The sequence below is a fragment of the Megalobrama amblycephala genome, linkage group LG6, assembly GCF_018812025.1.
Source record: "Megalobrama amblycephala isolate DHTTF-2021 linkage group LG6, ASM1881202v1, whole genome shotgun sequence".
Classification (NCBI taxonomy): Eukaryota; Metazoa; Chordata; class Actinopteri; order Cypriniformes; family Xenocyprididae; genus Megalobrama; species Megalobrama amblycephala.
Window position 1 is genome coordinate 22,156,585 of NC_063049.1, and position 14,927 is coordinate 22,171,511.

The following is a 14,927-nucleotide window of genomic DNA, read 5'->3' on the forward strand; positions in this document are numbered from 1 at the left end:
TTAATGGCACAGCTCTGATTACAGTGCTGATCCCGCTAACAGAGAAACATTGTTTGTCTCAGTGCTGCTTAACGTCTACATTTCTGAGCCAGTCAAGTCACCTTTGTGTCTTTTTACAGAGAGGCAGAAAGACAGAGGACAAGCGTTGTGCTCTCTCAGAATAAGCAAGTATGCATGTCATTCAGCAATAAAACAGCATGTGAAACTAATAAAGGACAATACACAAGACGGCAGCTGACGTAAGTAGTTCTCGTTTCAAATTCTACTTCCGACAATACTATACAATATACCACTTTATTTTTCTCTCAAAGGCACAATCTAATCTCTAGAAAGACTGATGACCCACAGGGTGGAAAGAGAAAGAGAGAAAATAGTTATTTCATGGTCGGGTACAGCATGGCTTTAGGGATTTCTTTGAAATCCTGTACTTCTGAGGAGGTGATCCCACAGCTGGATCAGTAACAAAGACTGATTCAGATAATAAACACAACTGAACTGCACACAGTCTCTCGCTGAATCTTTCGAATACGTACAATATGACTGAATATGATCAGGTACTTGCATTTGTTTTAAACAGAGATCAGCAACTCCCATTGAAAATGACCGCTTTTTCAATAAAAAAAAAAAAAAAAAATCACTGCCAGACTGATTGCTGCCTGAATAAAAAAAATGCTATGTGATGCAACACAACCACAGCCAATCAAAACATATTTGATGTTCAATACACAGAAGGATGTTGGACCAATGAGATTTGATTGTGAGTGGAGCTACACAGTGCATCACCATAATAAACTAAGTGACAGACAAAATGTCAAAAAGTCTAAAAATAAATAGAAATGGAAATAAAATTAATAATAAAAAAAAAATGACAAAAGGCACAAAAGCATTACTAAAACTAAAATGAAAAGGAAAAGTTACAAAAGATACAAATAAAGCTAATTCATATTATTAATAAATACTAATATAACACTCCACTAGCATCATGGAAGTAATATTTACAAAACTCATAGATCTACCAAACTATACGACCCAAACAACATGGGTCATTAATCAGCGTCTTTATGATGTGTCATCAAAAGAGGTCATCTCACAACTATTATATTTTTGTATTATCACCTATAAGACAAAAAGTCACTGTGACTTGCATACAAGGTAGACAGACTATTCTTTATGGTTTTACAAGGGCTTTCGCTCCTCTTTTTTTCATAATCATATAGTCAGAGAAGAGGAAGCGCTTGTAGATTTATGGGCTGGTTGTCATGTCTTCCGCCAGGCATGAATAATGCAATCCTCCATCCTGTGATCCTGATGAGAGGAGAGAGAATGTGCAAGAGGGAAAGAAAGATTGAGACATAAAGACTATGTGTTCTTAAAGGTGAAGTGTGTAATTTTCTCAATGTTAAAAATACTATCACAGTTTATTGTGACTTCCTGAAGAGTGTGAACACTGGCGCTTTCAACGTTGCTCTTTTGAGTAATCTGACATCGGCTCAATAACGTGACTAAAAACAGCAGAAAATAAGCATTGAAAAGCAAAAAAAAGATATCATTAATCAAGTCTCTCTCTACATTATTGTGAAGCTTTAATTAAACAGTAATTTTCTGAGATTTGGAACATTCCTGCACTTCTATCGTTTTATTTTAGAGAAATATTTCATAGTCATGTCTGAATTCGTTCCCATGGAAACCATAAAATGCACCAAGGACAGACGTTCTTATGCAAACACAGAAACCCATAGAGCAGGGCATCAGAACAAACTTAATGAGCATATGTCCTACCTCAGCATTAATTTGACAATAAAAATAACATCTTGTCTGTACATGGAAATGCTGAAACATTGTAGAATTTGCACCTGGGATGAAGTTAAAGATTAGCAAGTCATAAACTGCCTTACATAATAATTTTCATTGTCTGAGGTAACGGTACAATTAATCAATAAGCAATCATCATTATGATTACTACTGCCACTAATTGTGAAAACATCACTAATAGTGTCTCGCATTTTTAAGACACTGTGTCCAGTTAAACAGGTCCATCTAGCTATTTATGATTTTGTGATGAAAAGGAAATAGTGACAGATATTTTTCTGTGCATTGTGCTGTATATTTGAGTGTAACCGATTATTGGAAAATGTAAAATAAGGGATCTGGTTCTATCAATCAGTTGTCGACTGGATTTTGAGATGTGGAAGTTGCACTAAGCAACTGAGGCAGATCTAGCTGTGAGCTTGTATTATGGGCGGGGTTTAAGAAGACTAAATGATTGGAGAAGTCTGGCAAGTCACAAGAAAGAAGTCTAATGTTTCACTGGAAGATCAAGCTATAACATTAAAAAAAAAAAAGAGAAAAAGAATAGCATAAAAATTAAACATGAAGGAATAAATTGTTCACAACAACATAGACAACAATCTTCTCTTCCCTGTCATTATCCTTACACAAGTGATGGAGTAAACACAGTGAAGGCTTCCGTGTTTACGTCCGAATGCCGGCTCAGTATTGGCCAAAGCTGCATACGTGAGCAGCACGATGCATGCGTGTGATGCTGACGCAGGGGTCGGCGTTCTGACGTAGAACCTGGAAGCTCTGGACATAAACAATGTATGAGAATGACACAGAAGAGAAGAGAAGTGTTCAATAAAGTCATTATTATTGTTTTGTTTTTGCGCACAAAAAGTATTCTCGTCGCTTCATAAAATTAAGGTTGAACCACTGCCGTCATGCGACTGTTTTAACAATGTCTTTTCTAGAAATTGAAAGCGTTGATTATATTGCTGTCTATGGACGAGTCCTATACCTCTCGGATTTCATCAAAAATATCTTAATTTGTGTTCCGAAGATGAATGAAGGTCTTACGGGTGTGAAACAACCTGAGGATGAGTAATTAATGACAGAATTTTCATTATTGGGTGTACTAACAGCAAGCTATGTGAATGTTCACAGATGTAAGGAGCTTTCCTTGATATGATTAGATAATCCATCTGGAAAACTAAATATAAATACAATACCTTGCCAGAATTCCATTTACTGTATGTTAGCAGCAGATGACTGGATGTATTTTACTGGGGTGACAATTAAACATATGTAAAGCTTAGCTTACATTTATGACTTAACTTCAAGCTGAATTTTAGGAGAACAGGGTGTTTACATTTAATGTTACCTTAGCGTTACAATTAATATATACCCACATTTTAATACTATCAGCTAAAAACTGACTGAAACTTCAGCTGATGTCCTCAAGAGTCTTTTTAAGAATGTAGAAATACATATATATTACTTATATATTACTTTAAAAATAAGTCTTATGCTCTCCTCTGACCTGTAAAAGGCATAGAATACAATATCCTGGGGCCACTCAGTGGATTTGTGTGACCCTGCAGGGAAGAAAAAAAAAACAAAAAAAACACCCATTTGGTCCAAACTTAAGCCCATGGAATGTGACAGAGCCGCTGGCCATTAATTCGCCTGCATGCCTCCTGCGTGCTAACCTTTGGCTGGACGTCCTGTACTAATACGATGCTGCTCTGTCTACAGATGCTGCTCATTCCTGCAGAATTAATTCCCTCACATTAATTGGCGGGTAAACCATCCAAAAACATTTTATCATCAGTTCCAAACCGGTTTGATTTTCTTTCTTTATTCTGAAGAAAGGACTGCTTTTATCAATGCAATGAATATCAGGTCCAAAACAACACTAGGTCCCACTTGAGAGATTTTTCAAAATATCTCTTTTTGTGTTCCACCTAAAAAATAAAGTCATGCAAATCTGGAATGACATGAGGGTGAGAAAATGATAACTGAATTTTCATTTTTGAGTGAACTATCCCTTTAAATCACTGATTACTGGCACTGCTGCCTGGGATTTAAATCAGCATTCAGTATGGATTGTAGGTGCTTCCTCGGCTCCAGACTCTGTATAGCGGTGAAAATAGAGCATTATGCATTGAATGTTATAGCACAGAGCCAGCTGTCAACACACAGAGGTTTCATCTCAGATGACTCCGTTGCTCCAATCATGTCACTGTGTATCAGAAGAAAACACAAACCTCCTACTGACATATTAAGGCCCTGGTATTAACAACCATCTGAGGTGATCCGATCACATTTAAGTGCATAGGTCAAAAGAATTAAGGAACTGTTAATAATTTTTCAAACAAATGGACAAGCCTAATTTACTACTACTTAGGTCAGAGGAATGACAATGATGCAGGCCAGGCATCCAGAGCACTCAACTACTACTCTACTCACGATTATGTGGGTGGCATCCTATGACACGCAGCTGTGAATAAACACAGACAGTCATGAAACTGATATCAGAGGTCGAGGAGCTCTGCCAGCCATGTGTTGCCTGACCTCCCTGGGTGGAAAATGTGTAAAGGGCCATATGGCAAACTGAAGGCAATTCCCTTAGATAAATAGAAAACATCACACTCAACTCCTCACCTTTGACCTCCACTGCTAGGTGACACACACAAAAAACTACTAAGCATGCCAAAGCTCCTCTAACATGTAAACATTAAATAAAAACATTAATTTAAAGGGGACCTATTATGCTCCTTTTCACAAGATGTACTAAGTCTCTGGTGTCCCCAGAATGTGTCTGTAAAGTTTCAGCTCAAAATACCCCACAGATCACTTATTATAGCTTATCAAATTTGCCCCTATTTGGATGTGAGCAAAAACATGCCATTTTCATGTGTGTAAATAAAAAATGAGCTGCTGCACTTTCCAGAAGAGGGAGTATTTTTTACAGCTCATGCTTAGGTTGCTCAACAACAACAAAGCTGGAGAATCTCACGCAGCCAAAATGTATCGTTCAAACCGGAGTCAGACTCTGACGGAGAGACTCAGGAAGAAGTTACAACTTTTAGAATACAAATGGATATTTCTAAATGGTTAGTGGATAAATTTATGCAGTTGCTGTGGAGTTGATTCAACTCATCGACTAGCATGTGCTGTCATATTAATCCTTTGTGCAAATCCAGCGGAATTGACCCTCGTTTGTGAAGCAGTCTGGTGTAAAATGACGGCATGGTAACAACACTCTACTATAACAACTATTCCTCTTCTCTAAAGCAGCCCAACATGGCCTAAATAGTGTTCTGTGCTCATCTGTGTAGCCAACGACAGAACAGTTAGCATGCCTTGCTCAAACTTTTGCCATGGCGTTAGAACTGGTACACTGTTGTCGCTTGTGAAAACAAAATGGCGGCACCATGGGTGGAAAGGTGCAGATTAAGGGGCGGTAATATTATAATAAGATCCCCTTCCTACGTCACAAGGGGAGCGAAATCTGAGCGTCTTGTTTTTCACATGCTTGCAGAGAAAGTTAATGGGTTGTCCTTTTTACGTTTTCTGGGTTGGTAGATGCACCGGGGACCCGATTATAGCACTTAAACACGGAAAAAGTCAGATTTTCATATGTCCCCTTTAAAAATATCTAGAATAAAATGATTCATAAACTGAAATGCACTTATTCTGTACTCAATGTTTATTCTAATTAGAAAAACTATCAACAAAATATATTTAACAGTTTAAAGAGACATACACATCTTGAAAAAAATGCTTGAAAGCTTGAAAGAACAGTTTAAAGGTGATTTACAAAAAATAAATAAAATAAAATAAAATAATTCATATTAGAAAAACAAAATGGTTTTACACAAACAAAAAATAAATAAATAAAAAATACAATGTCCAAGTCTCTTCAAATATGTGCAAATTATGTTCTGAACTTTGGTGTGTGTGTGTGTGTGTGTGCGTGTGTGCGTGCGTGCGTGCATGCGTGCGTGTGCGTGCGTGCGTGTGTGTGTGTCAAAGGGCTGAAGTTAAAATCAAGCCAAACACAAGATATTATATGCTGGTAAATACTGCAATAGAACAAGGAGTGATAGGCAGCATGAGCGATGCACAGGTTCCCACAGGGCAGAAACAATAAGTGAGAGGTGACATGCTGTTCAGCTTAGTAATGCAACAGTGTGTTGCACTTCTGATACAATAAAACATTAGAAAACATGAATATGGCTCCAAGCCTACATTATACTTGAGGTGCATGTCAACAGCCATCTTCAGAAACTAAGTGGCCAAATCATTTTCTGCCAAAGCTGGATTACTGAGAATAAAGAATACCTCGTGATAAAAGACAAAGCTGTGGGTGAAAACAAATGTCAGAGAATGCAAACCTACAATACTCTCATACACACAGCCCTTTAGATCTGTTGCTTAAGGCATGGTAAGGATTTGTTTTTCCAGCACATATTCATTCAGCAGCTCCCACAGCATGCAGGCCTCTAGAAGATCAGCATGGAGATTTGCTACAAATGTCTGCCAAATTGCAAATCAAGAGAAAATACTTAACCCTGCCACTGTGACATTAAATGCTCTGCTATTATTAAATTAAAATGGCACAAAAGAATGCAGCAGCACAAGAAAATGTTATTATTTTTTAGCAGTTAGAACAAAAGGCCTTTATCACAGTCCGCATGTCCCATTCTCCGATTAGCAGTGTAAATTAATTTCTGCCTGCATTATTGTCAATGGACGAATGCTAGTCGAGAAGAAAATTAAACTAATTTAGTTGAACTTAATAATAAAATCAATATTTAGAACTGTTTATTTAGACTTAAATGATAACCTACTATGTATGTCATCTTTTATTTTATTGTGTAACATTATCTGAGAGACTGACTGTCAGCACTGCCGGTGTTGCCACACATGAGATTAACGAGATTAGCTCAAATTACTGCCAGAGGAATAATAGGACTGTTTTAATTTAATTTTTAATGTTATTTTGTTTATTTTTTATATTATCACCTATTTTTGTCAACAGTATAATGCCATCCAATCATTGCACTCAAATTTGGAGGATATGACTCGTTCACGATGATCAAACCAGTTATTTTCATGTATCGTGTATGGGCTGGAAAGTTTCCCCCAAACCTTTAATTTAATCCCCCCAAAATAGACTTTAGTCATAATTAATATTTCAAGCTTTGTCTAATTCGAATGCTCTTCAAAGTTGTTTGTATTGTATTCTTTTTCAGTTCTGCAATAAAATATGGTGATCAGACTTTGTTTTCTTTTTTTCACAGTACTCTAATGATTGTAAACTGAGGTTGGTGCCTTTAGAAGTAATATCTGTGCTGAATTTTACATAAATAGATCATAATCCCGTACTTTCGGCACAGCCATTGATACAGGCTGCAGCGGACGTTTTTTTAACGCTACTATTTGAAGTTTCCGCTTTTCAAATGCGGAAGTATGATAAAGGCCTACAAAAACAATAGAAAAGCAGGGGGGAAAAATTTAAAAATAAATAAATAAATAAATTTATTATGCAATATAGAAAATGCCTCAGTTAAAACTAACACAGCGTATGCATCAGCATACACTGTAATCTGTGGCAGACAGAACAATAAAAATAACAATTTAATGGCAAAAATATTAAAATAAATAGGCTATATAATTAAAATTATAATAATAAAAAAAACATTAAAGGCAGGGTAGGCGATTTGTTCCAAAAACTTTTTGTTATGCTGGTTGAACGTCTCTTTACATCCTGATAGCAATCACTAAGTTAACACTCTGAGGTCTGAAAACGCGCCGGCGCGTTTTGCAGGTTTTTTTTCACATTGCAGCAAAACAGACTTAAAATACTCTGTCATTTTTTGTCATAGAGACATAAGTAATATATCAATTGAAACTATAGAATATCTTCTTTTATTTGTATACACTCAGAGTAAAAACACAATGTTGTGCTTTTTGTAAAATAAAATCAGAGGCAATACATGCATTCATCGTCTCAATCGTGTATTTATTGTCTTGAAAAGTGTTTATCTGGATGTAAAAGTCATGGTTAGCGAGCTCTAGAAGACATGCAGTTAGTTCCTGTTTTCTTTTCTTCTATAGATGAATTTTAGATGAGTTTTTGTTTCTTTAGCGCCCTCCGGCTGCAGTATGAATTGGAAACTCCATTCATGGAAGAGCCTCTTCTTCTTTTAGATGAATTTGTGGACTAAAAATGCACAGAGAGCGCCCTCCGACTTCAAGGATGAATTGAAAACACCAGCGCTCATAGTAATGACAATGACTATTAAATAAATATAACTTCTCTGTATAGAAAATTGACATAAGCATATGAGAATCCAATATTTCTCCAAATGTGCATGCTTTTAAACTAAAAGCCTATATTCAGACTCTTTGCATCACAGAAATACATTATATTTTAAAGTATAATATAAAACCATTACTTTATATTGTAATAATATTTTTCTGTATGTTTCATATATCATGATGAGCTTGAGACATCACAGAAGGTTTTTTTCACAGCCTACCTGACTGAAATGCCTCATTAATATGCAAGTCATTTCAGCTCATTACGATCCAATTCTTTTGTCTTCTCAGGTGAGAATGGCCCATTATTCAGTGGTGATTCACGCCTCCACGCATACTGTGTTTCTTGGCAAAAAGTGTCTTACAAAAACTAAATCAATATATTGTTTTATATGAAGGAGTAGGCAGCATAATTTTTACATAATTTTGAAGCAAAAACTCTAGTCTACAACCTCCAATACCCTAAAGTATTGTAAACACAGATTTACTATACTTTTTTGGCCTTATTTCAGTGACTTAAGTTTTTTGTTTTTTCAATAACCACGCATAAACATTATTCCTTCAAAAACACAAACATGTACATACATGTTCCTCACATATTATTGTAGCCTAGTTTGTGCTGAATACAGTGTAATGACACTTTTTCCATTAATATGTTTATGAACAACTGAAAAAAGCACAAATGTCAGGGCATGTCAAAACTTCTCCAGGCCCCAAATCAGCCTCAGACTCCAGAGGGTTAAGTGGTCTAAATGTATTATATGCATATTGTCTGTGTAGGACCATAAAATGTTCATCCATACTGTCCTACCTGTCTGTCAACGTGTGTATTTCCATACCTTCACACACCCTGCTCATGCAGACATCACACATCATCAGCATGTTCCATAAGGCTATGCAGAGTTGTAGACAGACAGTCACAGAGAGCAAACAGCAAACAACAGCCGCCTTTTACAATTCCTCTTGAACCAAAACAACAAGCTTATGATGTGTTCATGCCATAACTACTGTAAAGAAGAGATGGAAACCCTTGACGTTGTACTCGTTGGAGCAGTTCGTGACTTGAATTTATGTATTTCAATGGCAACACTATCAATGCCGAATGAGTCAGGTGGTACAGATCAGTGCTCTTTAAGTTGTTTATATTCATTATTATTGTAATATTATGTGCTTTGAGACATGAGGTAGTTTAACGCCATCTCTCGTGACACTTTGTTTGCTCCCTAATGTACGAGTTCATGTGTTTTGAAGGAGGCGTGGTTTTGAAGAGCACTATGAAGGATGGGATCTTATGCTTTCAAAGCTAGCTTGCTATTGCTAGACCAGTGGTTCTCAACCTTTTTTCCCAGTGGGCCGCACAATGGTCCAACTGCATGTGTCACGGGCTGCATATAATTTGCATTTGGTGACGTCACCAATGTAAACCAATCAGATTCAATGTTATGGCATTAGAAGATAATATTATTATTATACCTAGATATTGCAAACAATGTATTCCACCAAATAAAAACTAACTTACTGGCATTAGCTTTACAGTAATCAGATAATAATTCTCCATGAACATACACAAACTGTATACAGTCACTTTAAGTAGCTATTTAACTCTGTACAACTGTAAACTTTCTTCAACAGCATCATAATAGTCACCAAACAATCCCACAAACACCTAAAGCAAATGTTACTCAGCTCTTTTTTTAGAAACAACAATGGGCGCATTGTAACCCTTGTGCGTCAAAAAAAAAAAAGTTACACAAAAGTGCAAAATGGACAAAAATGTCCATGTCCAAAAACTGTCATTAAATATGATTTATTAATATATTTTTTTTCCACTTTCACTGATGTCAATTTTTTAACCAGCATCTGTTCTATCCATAGATACCAAACATTCATTAATTTTAAGAACTGTAACCCTTTAAATGCTGGTTTGTTTACATAATGCCATAGGTGTTTTTTATGCAAAAATTAAAAATAGTAGTTTATTTTCATAAACTAAATGCTAAGCAGAATTTTTTTCTTTGCTTATTAGATTCTTGGGTGTGTCAATGAAGAACAACAACATTAATTTTGAGGCATTTATATTTTTTATGTAGTGTCAGATTTTTAAAAAAAACTAACACTTAGATCCATAATGGACAAAAATGTCCATGCCAAAAAACTGTCATAGAAATATTACATATTAATATTTTTTTCCACTTTCACTGACTGTTTTTTTTTTTTAATCAGCATCTCTTCTATTCATAATTACCAAACATTCATTCATTTTCAGAATTTTAACGCTTTACAAATCGGTTTCTTTACATCCTCAGCTTCTAATGTAAGTGGACAACACAAGCTTCAGAGCTTCCTCTACTGAGTAACGTCTGTTCATCTTGCAAACAATGAAATGATCAACCCCTCAAACACCTCATATTTATAGGTTTGGCTGTGAGAACACCTGTGTGAACTCAAACTTTGTATAAAATCTACCAGACTAAATCAGCATTTTCTTGTGGTGAAAACTAAAACAATGTGTTTAGGGGCTTCTGAACTTCTACTTCAAATTCAAGTGCACCTTTTATCTCCGTACAAAAACAATAACAAGTGAAAAAGTGCAATCAATGGTTAAGATGCGTGTTTGGGTGAAAAACCTCAAAGCTCATTAACCTTCTTTGACCTTTTTCATATTTTTCACATGGCCCTATGACCCTGCCAAGGGTGTGACTCAAACATGGAGTGGGATTTTTGATTGCCAGTACAATATAATTTATTTCAAACTAATTACACACATTCAATTTTCAGTAAACACATGCAAACTACACTCTGACATTCTTACCAACATACCCACACAATTATAGCTGCATTATTTTTCCAATTGACTCTACAATAGACTATAATATGCATAAGCAGAAAACACAAATAAAGCGAGTATTTCTTTTATATGCCAAATTTGAAAATATGGCACAAAAGTAAAAAAATGGTAAAAATGTAAAATTTGAAGCCTTGCCGTTAAAAAATTGCAGTTTTAATGGGTTTCAATGTGGAACATTTTTGGCCTTAAGGTCCTGAGTGTGAGTATTTTTTGTACGGAGGGTAAAATTGATTTTTTGAAGGAAATGAGGGTAAAATATTAAAATTCCAATAAAAATAAACACCTGAGCCAAAATTCATGTAGTTGGCATTAACAAAGGCACACTTATAACAAAAAACAAAACTGAAATGGACAAAAATGTCCATAAGGTCGCACAAGGGGTAATTTCAATCTCGGACAATATCAAGCATTCTGTCAAGTCGCGATCCCTCACGCAGCATTGGATCCGCAAGCGTGCGGCCGAGTTGGCCTCATTCCAGCCGCGGTGCGCTGATGCGGTTATTTTTATCGATTTAAAATACAAGTACATCAAACAAACACATCGTATTCACAATTCACGTCTTTTGAAATTGTAGGTTTTGCAAATGTCTAGTAGGCTACTTTCCTACAGAGCAAACAGGAAGGCTGCCCATCTCGCTCATTGACAGCAAACATTGCTGCTGATGCTACAACTCTTCTTTTATTGCATATGTTACTTCATTGTATGTTCATCATTTCGTTTTTCTCGTCTAATAACAAGTTTGACCATTTTGATCCCTAAATTTACAAAAATAATGGCTACTGTTGGAATTTTTTAACTGTGGTCGGCATATCGTGGGCCGCATCTGCATTCGTGACGGGCCGCAGGTTGAGAAGCAGCTACGCTAATCATTTTCCATTTGCTGTTCTGTTTTATCTCAGGATGCCCGTCCCGAGGTGACTAGAGAGTACATCAGCTCCAGTTTGGATCCAGCCTCTTATGAAGACTTCAGAGGCCTCAACACCTGTGAAGAGATGACCCCCAACCCCTGTGAGGACTTCAGATGACGTAAACTCTGGATCAACATGCACCATTCCAATTTTTCTATATATCCTAATCATTGTTAACATGTATTCATTACTTCCATGAGCTCATTGTTTCTACCTCAAATTAACACATTGCTTAAATTAATACATTGTTAGCTAACTGTATTATTTGTATATGTACATTTCTGAAATTACATAATTTGGACATAATAGCAGATCACTCTAAATTGTAATGTTGACATGCATTTTCTGTAAAGCACCTTTGAAACGATATGTAGGCCCTATTGTGAAAAGCGCTATACAAATAAATGTGAACTGAATTAAATTGAATTGATTCAACATCTACTCCTAAAGTGAGCTTTCAGTGCAAACTGATTCATGATCAGCTGAGTGAGACTTAAGACCGCACAGGTTTTACATAGCTGAGAGTAAAGTGTAAACGCATAGCTAGTACTTTTCAGAAATTTTGCATAGTGTGACATCTTTGGGGCCCATGCTTTTAAAAGCACTAGCATTCGTTGTTATGTAACATGGTTGCTAAACAACTGAGCAACATCTTTCAGTTTAATTCTTTTCAGACAATTGAATCTGAGGTCCACTGAGATGAATACATAAAGCAGTAGCTCGCTAATGGATCCGATTAACACAGCGCTGAAGAGCACATCATCCGTCTTGTAGCATCTCCTGCTCGTTCCCAGAGAGTTTGTCAGTTGGGGGGGGGTCATGTGTCATTATTGTGGTAACAGCAGGAGAGAGAAATGAGTTTACAGTGTCTCAGGGGAGGGACTCTATGGCTACACTCACACAGCAGCAGAATACAGCTGTCAGTCTTGTTTTAAAGGGATAAATACAGTTCTGTTCACACAAAGAGATGATTCACCTAAAAATTAAAATTGTCATTTACTCACTGTTCCAAACCTGTATGACTAGAATCTTAATTAGAATTTTTTCTTTTTTGAGTGAGCTCTGTAATTTTCAGACGCATTTGAAGCCACTGTCATTTAATTAAGATTGGGTGGAGCACTAACGGCAGCTTAGACTTTAAACTGGCTCTTTTTCTCATTACTGCTCTTTTGTTTAGAGCCATCCCATCCACCAGGTTTCTTGGTGTCTTTAAATGTACAAATGTGCACATTAGACATAAAAGCCACTTGATTATAATGCAAAAAAACATGCGTGTGCATCATTGCTGCGATTCTAACATGTATGACTCAAAATCACACAGGGCTGCCTTTAGCAAACAGGACCGCTGCCAGATTCCCAGGCTTAATTGCTTCGTTCTTCTGACATTATGAAGCAGCTGTCTTCTGGCAACACAGCAATACATGCTAACAACACAACTGAAGGCATTTCCCCCCTCTGGCGCTACACTTGTTATTTCTCTTTGGCCTTTACGAGAGATTTGTACAAAAGGTGAGGAGCGATCATAAACAAAGGCAGGCTTTCTGACACACCAGCTGGAAAAAGCGGGAAAGAAAATGTAGCACAAGAACAGTTACTAAAATGCACACAGGGTTTAATGTGGCAATCATAAACAAACCAATTAGAAAATGAGCAGTGTTTCTTTTCAAGTGAATAATGCAGGTCTAAACAATAATGCAATAACGGCAAACAAGCAAGCATTAGTCATATTCTGAATATGTAAACACATGCTAACGGGTTAAAGCTCTAAAAGTTCACTCAGAAAAAAACTTGATATTACAGTCAGCAATGTGTAATATGAGGACACACAATGCTAGAGCCTTTATATAAACAGGTCACGTGCTGCGTTTGTCCAGTCGGTGACACTGACACCGCAAATATGCAGATAAGGACTTTAACCCCGGGTTTAGGAATGTGCAGTGTGACACGGTAGCATATGAATACCCAGGATTAAACGTCAACCCTGGGTATAATATGAGCAATGTGAAACGTGAATAAAGATAACCCAGGATTCCATTTACCAGGGGTTTAGAATGACCCAGGTTTTACTATTTCAAGTGTGAAAAGCCCTAAAGATGGCCTGCTGTGTAAGAGAGTATCAGGCCAGCTAATTTGCTATCAAGACAATGTTCTCTAGCTGGCTAACACAGACATGAGGTTTTGTCCAAAAATAAATAAATAAATAAATAAATAAAGTTGTGTGTATATATATATATATATATATATATATATATATATATATATATATATATATATATATATATATATATATATATATATATATATATATATATATATATCGGCATATCACGCAGCCGTTACAAAAAAAAAAACACTTTTACAAAAAAAAATTTGATTTAACCTTGAGATTTTAAGTATTAGATTATTTAGATATTTGCAACACTACAATGACACTAATATTTCTAAATGCAAAATCAATCGGTAGTTATTAATAGAATAATGAGACACAACCCTCTACATTCAATCACGTTTGGTCCCATTTATATTTTGATGACAGTGCATACACATACAAACTTTTATTCCAAAAGTGCACACATTTGTAGAAATACATACTATTGATAGAATAGAAGTCAGGCCATACGCAGGGTTTCAGAAAGTTTCAGTTCAGAAAATGTTGTTTGCTAGGGGGGTACGGGTGCATGCTCCCCCGAGAAAATTTTGATTTCCTTAGTGTACATATGTGCATTTTTAAGACGTTTTAAGGCCAACAATAGCTTTAAAACCATGTCAACAAATACATGCATGCACAGTTTTGAGGCAGCTTTAATCGCATGTTTGGTAATTTCATGACTTAACTTACAACAGAACAACGACGGTCATTGCTCGTAGTTTCTTTTGCACTTTATTTAAGCTATAATAAAGTAGTTATGAAGCGTGCGCCGGTGCATTTCACATGCAATTCTTGTGTGCGCGCCGCGAGCACAGTGTAACAGCTGATTGGACAGTCATGTTAATTTTTCTGAGTTTTACCGACATAGCCTGACAACATCTCATCTGACCGCAGTTCACTGTTGTTCAAGTGAAG